Below are 11,744 nucleotides of genomic sequence, written 5' to 3' on the forward strand. Positions count from 1 at the left end.
GCTCCGCGGCTTCTGAACTGGGTAAAACCGGGTCGGGGGCCGTGACACCTGACACGGCCCCGTGGCTGATGTACTTGTACTATCGCAGATTCTGAAAATCTTTGAGTTGACCACGCCCCGTGTTGGCTGAGCACGTCCCCGTGTTGGCTGTCAGTTTTGTCCTTTGCTGTTGTCTTTTCTTCTGCAGAGAATCTTGACTGGACACAACCCCGTGCTAAGGGTGGCACAACCCCGTGTTAGGGTGGCACAGTCCCGTGTCAGGGTGGCACAACCCCATGTCAGGATGGCATAGCCCCATGTCAGCCTTCTGACTTGTTATTTTTGGCTTTGGAGTGAAGCTCGGAGAGTCGGTATGAAGTGTCAACTTCTCTTCTTTTGTATTTATGTTGGTTTTTTGCCGTTAATTTGTTCCTTTTGTGCGTTTAAGCTCTTTTGACCCTGTCAATTAAAAAGAAACAAAGAAACACACTTTTCCCAACATTAGTACTAAAAAGGGTTGTTTTTATACCTTATTTGATACAATTTATATGTTGTATTTTAAGCACATCAACAACAAGGTTTTCATAAACATTAACTAGCATGTTTTAGTTGGTTAATTATATTGCAACTAGGTTATTCCCCGTGGTACCCACGGGTTGCTTTATTTTATTAGTTATTAATCATGTATAATTTTTTAAGTATAACGAATTAATTTTTTTTTTTTTAATTTGTGAGGACATTCACCGATAATCCTATATGTAAAAGATATTCTTCATCAATCTCTATAAACACGCAATAACGCCTTTACAACCCACTTAGCCTGCGGACCCGTTTGACCCTTTGTCTGGTATCTTATTAATTTACATTACTTCTTTTGTTATTAAAATTTATGAAGTCAAGTATTATGAAATCAATTAGTGTATACACATCATTTATAATATCATCTAACATTCTAGATCATCCGGGTAGCAACCCGGGCTGGAAAATTAAAATTACATTAATCATAAGTGTATAAATAAAAGTAATGCAAATAAAGTAACATAAGGGGGTGTTATAAAGAACACGATGTTATACATTTGCTACTACACTATACATTTAGTTTACTTTTCGAAACTATGCGGGACTACTTGGGCTTTATAAAACTTTGGAACATGTTAAAAAACATAACTTCACTTGTAAAACTATAATGAAAAAGAATCCTCAATCTACACTTTTAAATACAACTCCTGTTAAGTAAATAAATGATGAAATAAATAAAAAATTATGAAGTTAAGTATTGTGGTTGTGAAGTAGACAATATATAGGATCCATATTTAAGAGATGGATGACCCGAATTTTAAATGGATCCCGCTTCCACCTACAATCTTATTCAACCCATTTATATAAGTGAAATGCAAAAAAAGGAAAAAAAAGAGAAAAAGCTATGCATTTGGTTAAATTCTTGACAAATATTAGTTCATCTCAACGGCATCTCAAATTATTACTTGCCCTCGCAAATCTTAAAGTTGCATACAGAAAGTCATATATTGTAGGTAAATAATAGAGGTGGCATGTACATATAATTTCAAATTATCATAAACCATAGTAGTGTAAAGTAATCTAAATATTTGATTTACTGATGTGTACTCTACCATACAAAACTGAATGCAAAATAAATGTGTTTTGGGCTTTTTCTAGGATTTGTGAATTAAAAGACTGCATCATCTGTTTCACATCTTCTCCCTCAACTTCATCTCCTCCTTGCTATCAAGGTGACATCTATAATATCTTTGCCTATTACTACTTCAAAGCTTTGAAAAGCTGTAAGAAAGTTAAGGGAATGAAATAAACACTTCTTTATATTAAAAAAATACTTCTGATAAAAAAAATTAAAAGATACTTCCTTGAATAACAGGAAGAATGTTTGCATTCAGCTTCTACAAATGTTGTCAGGAATATGAAAAGTTTTCAGGTAATTGTGTTTAAAATGTTTTTTTTTTGTGAAATAGGAAGTCAAACCTTGTTATCTATAAGAAGCTCCAACATATAGTTATTCCATAGGAACCACGGTTCTGCCCGTGTCAACGAAATTCAAACATGTATTTCATTGATAACGAGTCAAATGTGGAAGGAAAATTAGCTAAAAAGAAATAGTAGTCTAAAGTATATACAAAATGGACATAAAAAGTATTGATAGGCTTAAACCGGTCCGACCCATTTTGACCCATCCTGCACAATTTGCCAACTCTAGTTTCGGCAATGGTACATCGATGACTTCTATTAATTTAAGCAATACTTACCTGCCTCAAGAGAGGAAGAGTGGAAGTCTGGTTGATTCTTCACCCAAGTCATTCAACCGTTGGGCGCTGCAAAAAGGCAAAAAAGTAAGGGTTTTTCAAAAAGCTCGTGGCTCGATCGAAATTGCCACGTTTGTAAAAGGACCGAGCACGGGACAAGGTAAGCTCCACTTGGCGGCTCGCTCGTTGGGCTCATTTAAATTAAAACCCACATTTTAATTTTAATATATGTAAATTATAACCCAAAATTTTATTATATATAAATTATAAATTCTTTTGTTTAAAAATTCTTTTTTGTAAATATGTGTAGAAATATAAAATTAATTTTCTTTAAAAAATGCGACGGGTTGATGAGCTGGATAGAGCACAACATTTCAACTCGTAAAGATAAATGAGTCGAGGCGGTTATACTCACTTTAGCCAGACATGGCTCGTCTCGTTTCCAGCCCTAACAAAAGTCATCATTCACATTCGAAAAAAATCCTTATTTTTTCATAAATATGGAGAAGAAACAGTCCTTAGCATTATTTTGACATCATATAAAAAATAAAGTCTAGGTGTTTGTTAGGACCGGTTTGACTCCGAAACGATTGCGTAATCGAAAGTGTGACGTGCGGAATCCGTACACGAACGTGAGCTAACACATGAGACGTAATCTAATCGGTGATTCTATTTATGATGTAACGAATACAAGCTCCGTGAATCACGTTTTGCCACTTTCTCTCTCTAGTTTCTCTCTCTAAGCACCTAGCTCTCCAAGCTCTAATGTGGCAAAAGTTCTAAATCTAAACCCTAAGGCTCCTATTTATAGGCACAAGATTATAAGGGATTTCCCCTTATTTACAATAATGCCACCTTGCCTATTGCTAACAAATTACAATATAAAGCCTATTTTACTTCTATTTCAGCTACGGTTCCGACTGACGAAGGCGATAGACATTCTGCACTAACAGACTCCCCCTTGGATATTGCCGCAGTCAATCTGTAGTCAAACTCGTAGCAACTTGACTTTCTCTCTCTCTTTCTGAGTCTTCTTGAAGGTTTGACGGTTTCAGCAACCATAGACTCCCTCTTTCTCAAACAGAATCCCCATGGATCTGTTTACGAGCTTCCGTTGCTCCCCCTCTCGCTTAGACTTTCTTTCTTCAGGCTCCCCCTTTCGTCAAGCTTCCGTGCTTTTGGGATCGACACCTGGATTTCCAGATACAAGCTCTTCCAGGAACGATACCTGGCTCCTTACACGCTTCCGTTTGCGTTAAGCTCGTCTTCAGACTCCCCCTTAGACTCAGTTGTCGGGATCGTAGTCTGGCTTTCACCGTTTCACAAGTTCAGGATCAATTCCTGGCTTTATTCTGTGTCTGCTCAGGATTTGAAACCTGGTTAACGTGCACATCCTCTACCTCAACATAAGTTTCACAAATTTATAACAGTTAGATTTAAGAAACTTAGTGGTAGAAATCATTCATTCATCAACCTGTATAGTTACATCAAGTTCAAATGAATGACCTTGATTAACTAAGCATACAACCTTTTAAACATTTGTATATGACATTCAAAGTTTTCAACATATTCTCCCAAACCTGTTCATCATGTTTAGCACTCGAATTTTGAATATCAGCTCTTTAAAATCAGCTGTCGAAAATCTTTTTGACTTTTCAAAAATTTTATGCTAAAACACTCCGAAAATCTTTTTGGATTTTTGTTTTTGAATGAAATACAGTAAACAAATATATACAGATAATATTTTTGTGAGTTTGTGTAAGAGGATCATATCAGTTCTTGAGACAAATCACTAGCACCGTTAAGCTTTAATCATTTTAAGTTCTAAACGATTCACGTAGATTGACGATATAATTGTCCTCTTAAATTTTCACACTATTTTCAATCTATTCAGGATACGATTTAGATGTTTTATGAACTTAGCTCAATTCATGTGTCCCACCTCTTGAATATACTCCCGTATCCAGAATCTCAATATTCAGTCTTACAGGTGAGTATACTACAATGATATCTGTACATAAATTAGGGGTTAAATGCGAGAACTGAGGGATCTCAGGTCGATACTTCCGTAAGCGCAGAGAGATATCAGTTTCGACTTTGCAGTATGTCCCATTTAGAGGATCTTTTCAGCTACAACAGATGATTATCAATTTTATTGTCTAATCAGCTGAGGGCTTTATGCTATGTTTCAAGCATTTAAAGCAAAGTATTAGCCAAGGACTAGGTCAGAACTACCGTTCAGCAGAAGTCCGGGAATAATACCCCAGACATCATCTAGTATAAAAACCTAGTATATTAGAATACGAGACCTTTCAAACGAGATTTCAGGGGTTACCTATATATCCAAGTAGTGTTCCCCACGAATTTCGCAAGTTTGAAATTTTAGGTTTATATCCCGAATAAATCTACTAAATGTATAAAAACCTATCGACACATCATCAGTGAGACCGTTTATCACATTTGACAATTCATTTCCTTAGCATACTGTGATAGTCCACTGATGTACTATCATTTCCTCTTTTATCAACAAAACTCATTTTTGCTTTTTCACTGTTTTTGGAATTTTCAAATTTTCTAATTTTTTTTTAAAATTTTTCTCCCCCTAAAATCAAAATATGTTTCAATTTTGATTTTCTGGGAAAATTTGAAACAAACTTTACAAACTTGACAACTTGATGAGAATCACTTCAATTCTCCATCCACTTGGCGTAAACAATCAGAACTCCCCCTGACAACAAACTATTTTCCCATTTAGATTTCAAAACACTTAAGTTTGTTTTAATCAAAATGGTTTTTCCGGAAAATTAGTTTTGTGTGTCATTTCACAAATTCGGGGTTATTTCATCACATTGTTTTCCTTTAATCACTTGTCGGAAAGAGAAATCAAGTACAATTTAATGTCCTTGATTAGTCTTCTGTAATTCGAAATATCACAGTTACCAACCTGTGAATTTCTCAAGAAATGTGCCGATTCATGTTCCACGCTTACCAACCTGGGAACTCCGGCAAGTCAGGGTTTTTCATTTGAAAAGATTCACCCAAGCCTGACCAGCCTTGGGTGTTTTTGACAATTTTACCTCAAAACTTGGCTCTTCTGGTTTTGACGAACCAGAATCATTGCCTGAATGTGGCTTGTCTGACTTTGATCTGTCAGATTCATCGCCGACACTTCTTTTTCTCCTTTTTCTCTTTTGTCCTCAAATTTGTATCTGATGAAACCGTCTTTCTTGACTTTGCAATCGAGTGAATCGTTTCATCAGAACTTTTATTTGAACCAACTGGTGAACCCGAGGACAAAATCTTCTCCAGATATTGATATTCTCTACCTTCTTCCTCTTCTTTCGCAGTCTGTCTTTTTGCCCCTGAGAAAGTTTTACTTTTGTTTCCTGAACTTTAGGTTCTTGAACCTTCCGTTCTTTGGGCTTGACGTTGACTGGTTTCTTCACCATTCTTTGAGATTCAACCCACGATCTTCCCATTGATCTCCTTGGGCAATCTCTGGCAATGTGTCCTTTGATATGATAGTTATAACACCTTCTTGTTTCAAATCTCCGGCTTTGGCAGTTAACAGCAATGTGTCCTTGATAGCCACAAGAGTAACACACTCTGTTATCATACCTCTTCTCTCTTCCATATCGTATACCATTTTCATACCACACACTTAAATCATAGCATTGAGTTGCCTTGTGGTAGTCATTTCTCTTTTTGTATCCTTGATTTGGCATTTGAGCACTGTGGTCATACCTGCACCACTTATTACCAACATTTTGTAAGTTTTCATTTTTAAATTTTTGTGATTTTTTATTGTGATTGGATGATTGATCTGATGAGCTTTTATTTTCTTTTTGAAAATTTTTCGATTTTTTATCTTTTTGTTTCTGTTCCACAGTCTTCTTTACTGGTTTTTGCGTTGAGCATTCACCTTTCTCAGTAGAATGTAAAACAGTATTTTTAAACATTTCATTTAATTTCAAAAATGTTTTTCTTTTTTCTTCTTTTTCTTTATTCTTCTTTTTCTTTTTCATCATCAGATTTGTCATCACAATCTTCAATTTTGACCTTGTCAAAATTTGTGACCTTGTCACTTATTGGAACAGAGTTGATTGGTTTTGGACAGGGAAAATTCAACCTATCTGATGAAGTCACAAAACCTTTCAACTTCTTTTCGAGTTCATCAATCTTGATTCTTGAATTCTCAGCTTCGTTTTCAAGCCGAGATATTCTTTCAAGATGTGACTTGATTGATTTTTCATTTTCAATTTTAAGATTTTCAAGAACAGATTTTTCATCTTCCAAAACCTTTAACTGTTCTTGAAATCTTGTTTCATTTTCCTTCAGATTTTTGTTTTCCAATTTTATCCAGAAATCTTCATTTTCTGAAGATTTTCTTTTACTTTCAAAATCTTTTTCATTTTCTTTCAACATTTTGTTTTCTGATGTCAAACTTTCAACAATCTTTAAATGTTTGTCATTATCAGATCTTAATTTTTCATAGTTCAAGCGCAAACTCAAAAACTGTTCTTCATCAGCTTTTTTCTTGATCTTCAAAGTTTTGTTTTCCAATGTCAAACTCTCTACATCCTTCAAGAATTTCACACTTTCTGCTTCTGATTTTTCGCATTTCGAGCAATTTTCATTCATCTTACCATCCTCAGCTTCTTTCTTTGTTTCCATCATGTATGTACCTGCACAAAAAATTTTAACAAAATCAAGAGGATTCGAACTTTTATCAATATAACAACCCCTCTTAATATCGTATCTCATATTCTTTTTTGCTGCAAGACACACATCAATTCGTTTTCTCATTTCAATGATTACATTCAAATCTATCTTTCCTGATTCTTCTTTTATTTCATCCAATAATTTCCTTTTATCTGATTTTCATGAAACCTATGATTTGTTATTGTATTGATGAAGCTTCTTAAATCAAAGCGTGATAAACTAGAATCCCATTTCAGTCCATTCACAAATTTATCCCACTCCAAAGGTAAAGCATCAACAAATTTCAAAATTCTTTCATCACTTGAATGATAGATCTTGTGTTTCTCTAACTTGGTGATTAATTCATAAAACCTTTCCTTTAACATCTCCATTGATTCATTCTCCATACATAAGAAATTTTCGTATCTTTGAACATAAACATCCACACCATATTTCATCTCATACCAAGCTTCCTTAGTCCAGTTATTCAAATTTTTAAGATTCTTGTTTTCTTGTTCATCAAACATTTTTGCCAAGTTTTGAATAATCAAACAAGATCACTTAAAAGAACAATCACACTGAACACTCAAGTGAAATCAAATCTATCAGCAATTTTGACAAATAAGCGAAACAGATTTGATCAAATAAGCGAACCAAGTTATGTCCAAATAAGCGGACCAGGTTATGAACAAAAGAGCGAATCAGATTTTGTCCGTTCAAGCGGACCTGTCAAATGTCGTTCGAGCGGATCTACAATGTCAAAGAGCGAACCAGACAATGTTTGTATAAGCGAATGCCTAAAAGCGAACCACTCGAGCGAATCTACTAATATCCATCAACTATGAATTTTACTTCAACCCGATTGGACCGCATATAATGATCAATTGAAACACATGAGTTGAAATAAAACCCGACAACACTTATATCTAGAACATGCAGATTTAACACATGCACACTTGGATTACATGCAAACAAAATGGCAGTATGTTATAAGATCACTGATTGGGCCTCTATGATCACTAAACCGACAAACTCTTATGAATATTAAACAGTGTGGGTCACTTTATGTCAAGCAAACAAGAACAAAGTTCATTTAATCAACATTCAGTTCATTGGGCCTCTAAATTGTTCACTTAGCCGACAACTATAAGTGTTTTCACATGTGATATCAATTTTTTAACAGTGGCCTCATTCCTTTGATTGGGCCTCACAAATCACTTATCCTTACAAATGGGCCGGTGTTCACATGTACTCAAACAATGATTGGGCCTCTTGTTTAGTGAATTCACGTGCAGACAAAAACAATCAGCAGACAATTTATGTTGATCTTTATGTGATTGGGCCGATAATATCCACTAAAAATTGATCATTTACAATTTCATAAGTGGGGCGGTGAACATTTAGTATTACAACCTATGATTGGGCCGCTATATTCAAGTAACCGACAACCTTCACATGCAGCCGACAACGATCACACTTTTTAATTGGACCACATTAATCACTTAGCCGACACACTCAATTAATCAAACATTCAATTGGCGATGAAGATGACAGATGAACGAATTTACTATTCTGAATGAAGAGCGGACCACACTATGACATTATGAGCGAACCAAATATGTAACAATAAGCGGACCACTGATTAAAGCACAATGAGCGAACCTGACTGTTTACCTATAAGCGAACCATCACAAATAACGAACACTATGAGCGAATCTCGTCAACCTATAAGCGAACCTGTATTTTGAATGTATAAGCGAACCTAATAATACACTAAAAGCGAACCTATCTGGTTTTTGACGCGAATTCGAACCTAAAAACCTCGATTTCTCCTAAACGGCTAGGAGTTTTGAACCGAAACTTGGTAGGGTTGTAAATCAATGATTTTTGCACAATATGTCAAAAATTCAAACGAATCGGACCGTGAAAACCTGTTCAATTTGACGTTTTTCAGTAAAAATGTGAAAAGTAGGTAGAAGATGAAGAAATTGATGAAATTGGATCTGAATCGGCTGAAATATGGTACGAAAATGATGTGTTTGATCGTGCAATCGAGCTCCTAGCTCTGATACCACTTGTAGGATCGGTTTCGACACCGTTCGATTGCGTAACGAACGTTCGACGTGCGGAATCCGTGAACGTGCGTGACCGAACACACAATAATGTACACTAATCGGTGATTCTATTTATGATGTAACGAATACAAGCTCCGTGAATCACGTTTTGCCACTTTCTCTCTCTAGTTTCTCTCTCTAAGCACCTAGCTCTCCAAGCTCTAATGTGGCAAAAGTTCTAAATCTAAACCCTAAGGCTCCTATTTATAGGCACAAGATTATAAGGGATTTCCCCTTATTTACAATAATGCCACCTTGCCTATTGCTAACAAATTACAATATAAAGCCTATTTTACTTCTATTTCAGCTACGGTTCCGATTGACGAAGGCGATAGACATTCTGCACTAATAGTGTTTTTTCTGCAACTTTTAACAGACTATAAAAGTCTGACCCATTTTGATAACGGGTCAAAATGTATCTCATTAATAACGGGTCAAATGTGGAAGGAAAATTAGCTAAAAAGAAATAGTAGTCTAAAGTATATACAAAATGGACATAAAAAGTATTGATGGGCTTAAACCGGCCCGACCCATTTTGACCCATCCCGCACAATTTGTCAACTCTGGTTTCGGCAATGGTAGATCCATGATTTCTATTAATGTAAGCAATACTTACCTACCTCCAGAGAGAGAGGAAGGGATGAAGTCTGGTTGATTCTTCACCCAAGTCATTCAACCGTTAAGCGCTGCAAAAAGGCAAAAAAGTAAGGGTTGTTCAAAAAGCTCGCGGCTCGCTCGAAATTTGTTCGTTTGTAAAAGGGCCGACCACGGTAGGTAATTGATACAGTCGCTATAAAAAAGGTTACTGAAAGTTTACATGGAATTGTAACAATGTAAGAACTTAATTACCGCATTGTCGCTTCCTTTCAATCTGCCTAAAGCCGAATCTTTCGGAACTTCATGAATTCCAATAATGCACCTGTTACAAAATAAAGAAAAAACATTCTCCAATTGATCATAAACTGAATATACGAATGGAAAGATACGAATTTGCCAATTTCAAGCCAGTTACTTATGAAACGGTACGGGTCGAAATGGTTCATGTCGAAACAGTTCGATTCGAAACGGTACAGGTAGAAACGGTACGTGTAGAAGCGGTGCGGGTCGAACCGTTTCGACGTACGGTTCCCGTCGAAACGGTACGCGTCGAAAGTCAATACCCATCAAAACTTTTATGTGCACATTTACCCCATATGCATAGAACCTCAAAAGTCAGTACCCATCAATCTGTTAGTGGCTGGTGAAACTACAACACCAGCCATTAATACCTCCACCCACTATAATATAAATGATCAAACAACAACACCTCCCCAATTACCACTACTTCACCAAGTCTGCAACATCAACTACATGTTATATGCCCTAAAAACTTATTCAACAACAATAACCCTATCTTCCACCAATCACTAAATACGCTCAATACCAGTTTCCACAACTCACATGACATATTCAAAACACTTAATAACCATCACTAAACCATAATCAACCAGCGAAACCTAGAAAACATAACAATTCAGACAAAACAAACGAAAAGAAGCATAATCTCTCAAAAAGATAGTTTTCAGAACTCACATAACACGTTTACAACACCTAATAACCATCACTAAACCATAATCAACCAGCTAAACCTAAAAAAAACACAACAAACTCAAACAATACTAACAAATAATATTATAACATAATCGAACCTCACACTGGTGAGCGTTGCTATGATTCAGCCACTGAAGAAGACAATCCTGATGTACAAACTTAATACTACCACTACAAGCATACGGATACCGAAGCGGATTATCATCGTCTCCGTTATTTCTACTGACCGTGGTCTTGAACTGTATACATATCACGAACAGAAGATGCAAGAAATTGATGTCAAAATAAAAAAAATAAAAAAATTGAAAATGGTATATCTTTATATCGTTAATTGAGGATTTACCTATCCAGTGGTTTCCGACCAGTCAACAACTCCAACGTCACCACTCCAAAGCTATAAACGTCACTTTTTACGGTGTATATGCCGAACAATGCAAATTCAGGGGCGATATAACCAAACTAACCAACTAACTGTGTAGCCACCTGTACAAATTTGAACAAACTTGTTCAAATACCTATTGAAGATACATATGCCAGATTTACTAAATTTAACTCTCGCTCTGTGTTGGGTGTAAGGGCGACTAAACCACAGTCTGATAAATGAGGATTCAGCTCTTCATCGAGTAAAATGTTTACTGACTTTAAGTTTCTATGTATCACAGAAGGTAGGCAAACTTCATGCAAGTACCTGACATTTAAAACGGCTTCAGAAAAATCCGGAACAAAAAGAGGAATAATAATTAAAAAATTTAATATGCGGTGACATACTCTAGAGCTCGCGCAGTTCCGAGTGCAACCCGAACACGTGCATTCCACGTCAACGTTTTGCTACTATCCTCAGCAAAATGCAGCAAATCTTGCAAGCTTCCATGTGACAACCCTCACCAAATCAAGTATCCGTACGAATTAATTAATATTTATTTAATGCTTAAATACTGTGCTCGCTTACAATTGTGGTTAAACTGCTACATGATTTCTGATACATACATAACCATGCATCATACTTTATTACTGTCACTCCATTATTTAAACACAAAACTATAGTGACAAACTTGATGCACAAAGGCACAGTTAGCACAATGAA

General features: G+C 35.9%; 2 long non-coding RNA genes across 2 annotated transcripts; both read right to left on the reverse strand.

Moving 5' to 3' along the window:
• Window positions 1-1,417: 1,417 nt before the first annotated feature.
• On the reverse strand, window positions 1,418-1,930 carry LOC110938801. Its single transcript, XR_002591702.2, has 2 exons — window positions 1,859-1,930; window positions 1,418-1,779 (listed from the first exon to the last, which is right to left on the reverse strand). It is a non-coding gene; the product is annotated as an uncharacterized LOC110938801 (long non-coding RNA).
• A 352-nt stretch (window positions 1,931-2,282) lies between these two features.
• On the reverse strand, window positions 2,283-10,048 carry LOC110938800. Its single transcript, XR_004893233.1, has 3 exons — window positions 9,920-10,048; window positions 9,687-9,756; window positions 2,283-2,324 (listed from the first exon to the last, which is right to left on the reverse strand). It is a non-coding gene; the product is annotated as an uncharacterized LOC110938800 (long non-coding RNA).
• Window positions 10,049-11,744: the final 1,696 nt, after the last annotated feature.

This window comes from Helianthus annuus, chromosome 5 (assembly GCF_002127325.2).
Source record: "Helianthus annuus cultivar XRQ/B chromosome 5, HanXRQr2.0-SUNRISE, whole genome shotgun sequence".
Taxonomy (NCBI): Eukaryota; Viridiplantae; Streptophyta; class Magnoliopsida; order Asterales; family Asteraceae; genus Helianthus; species Helianthus annuus.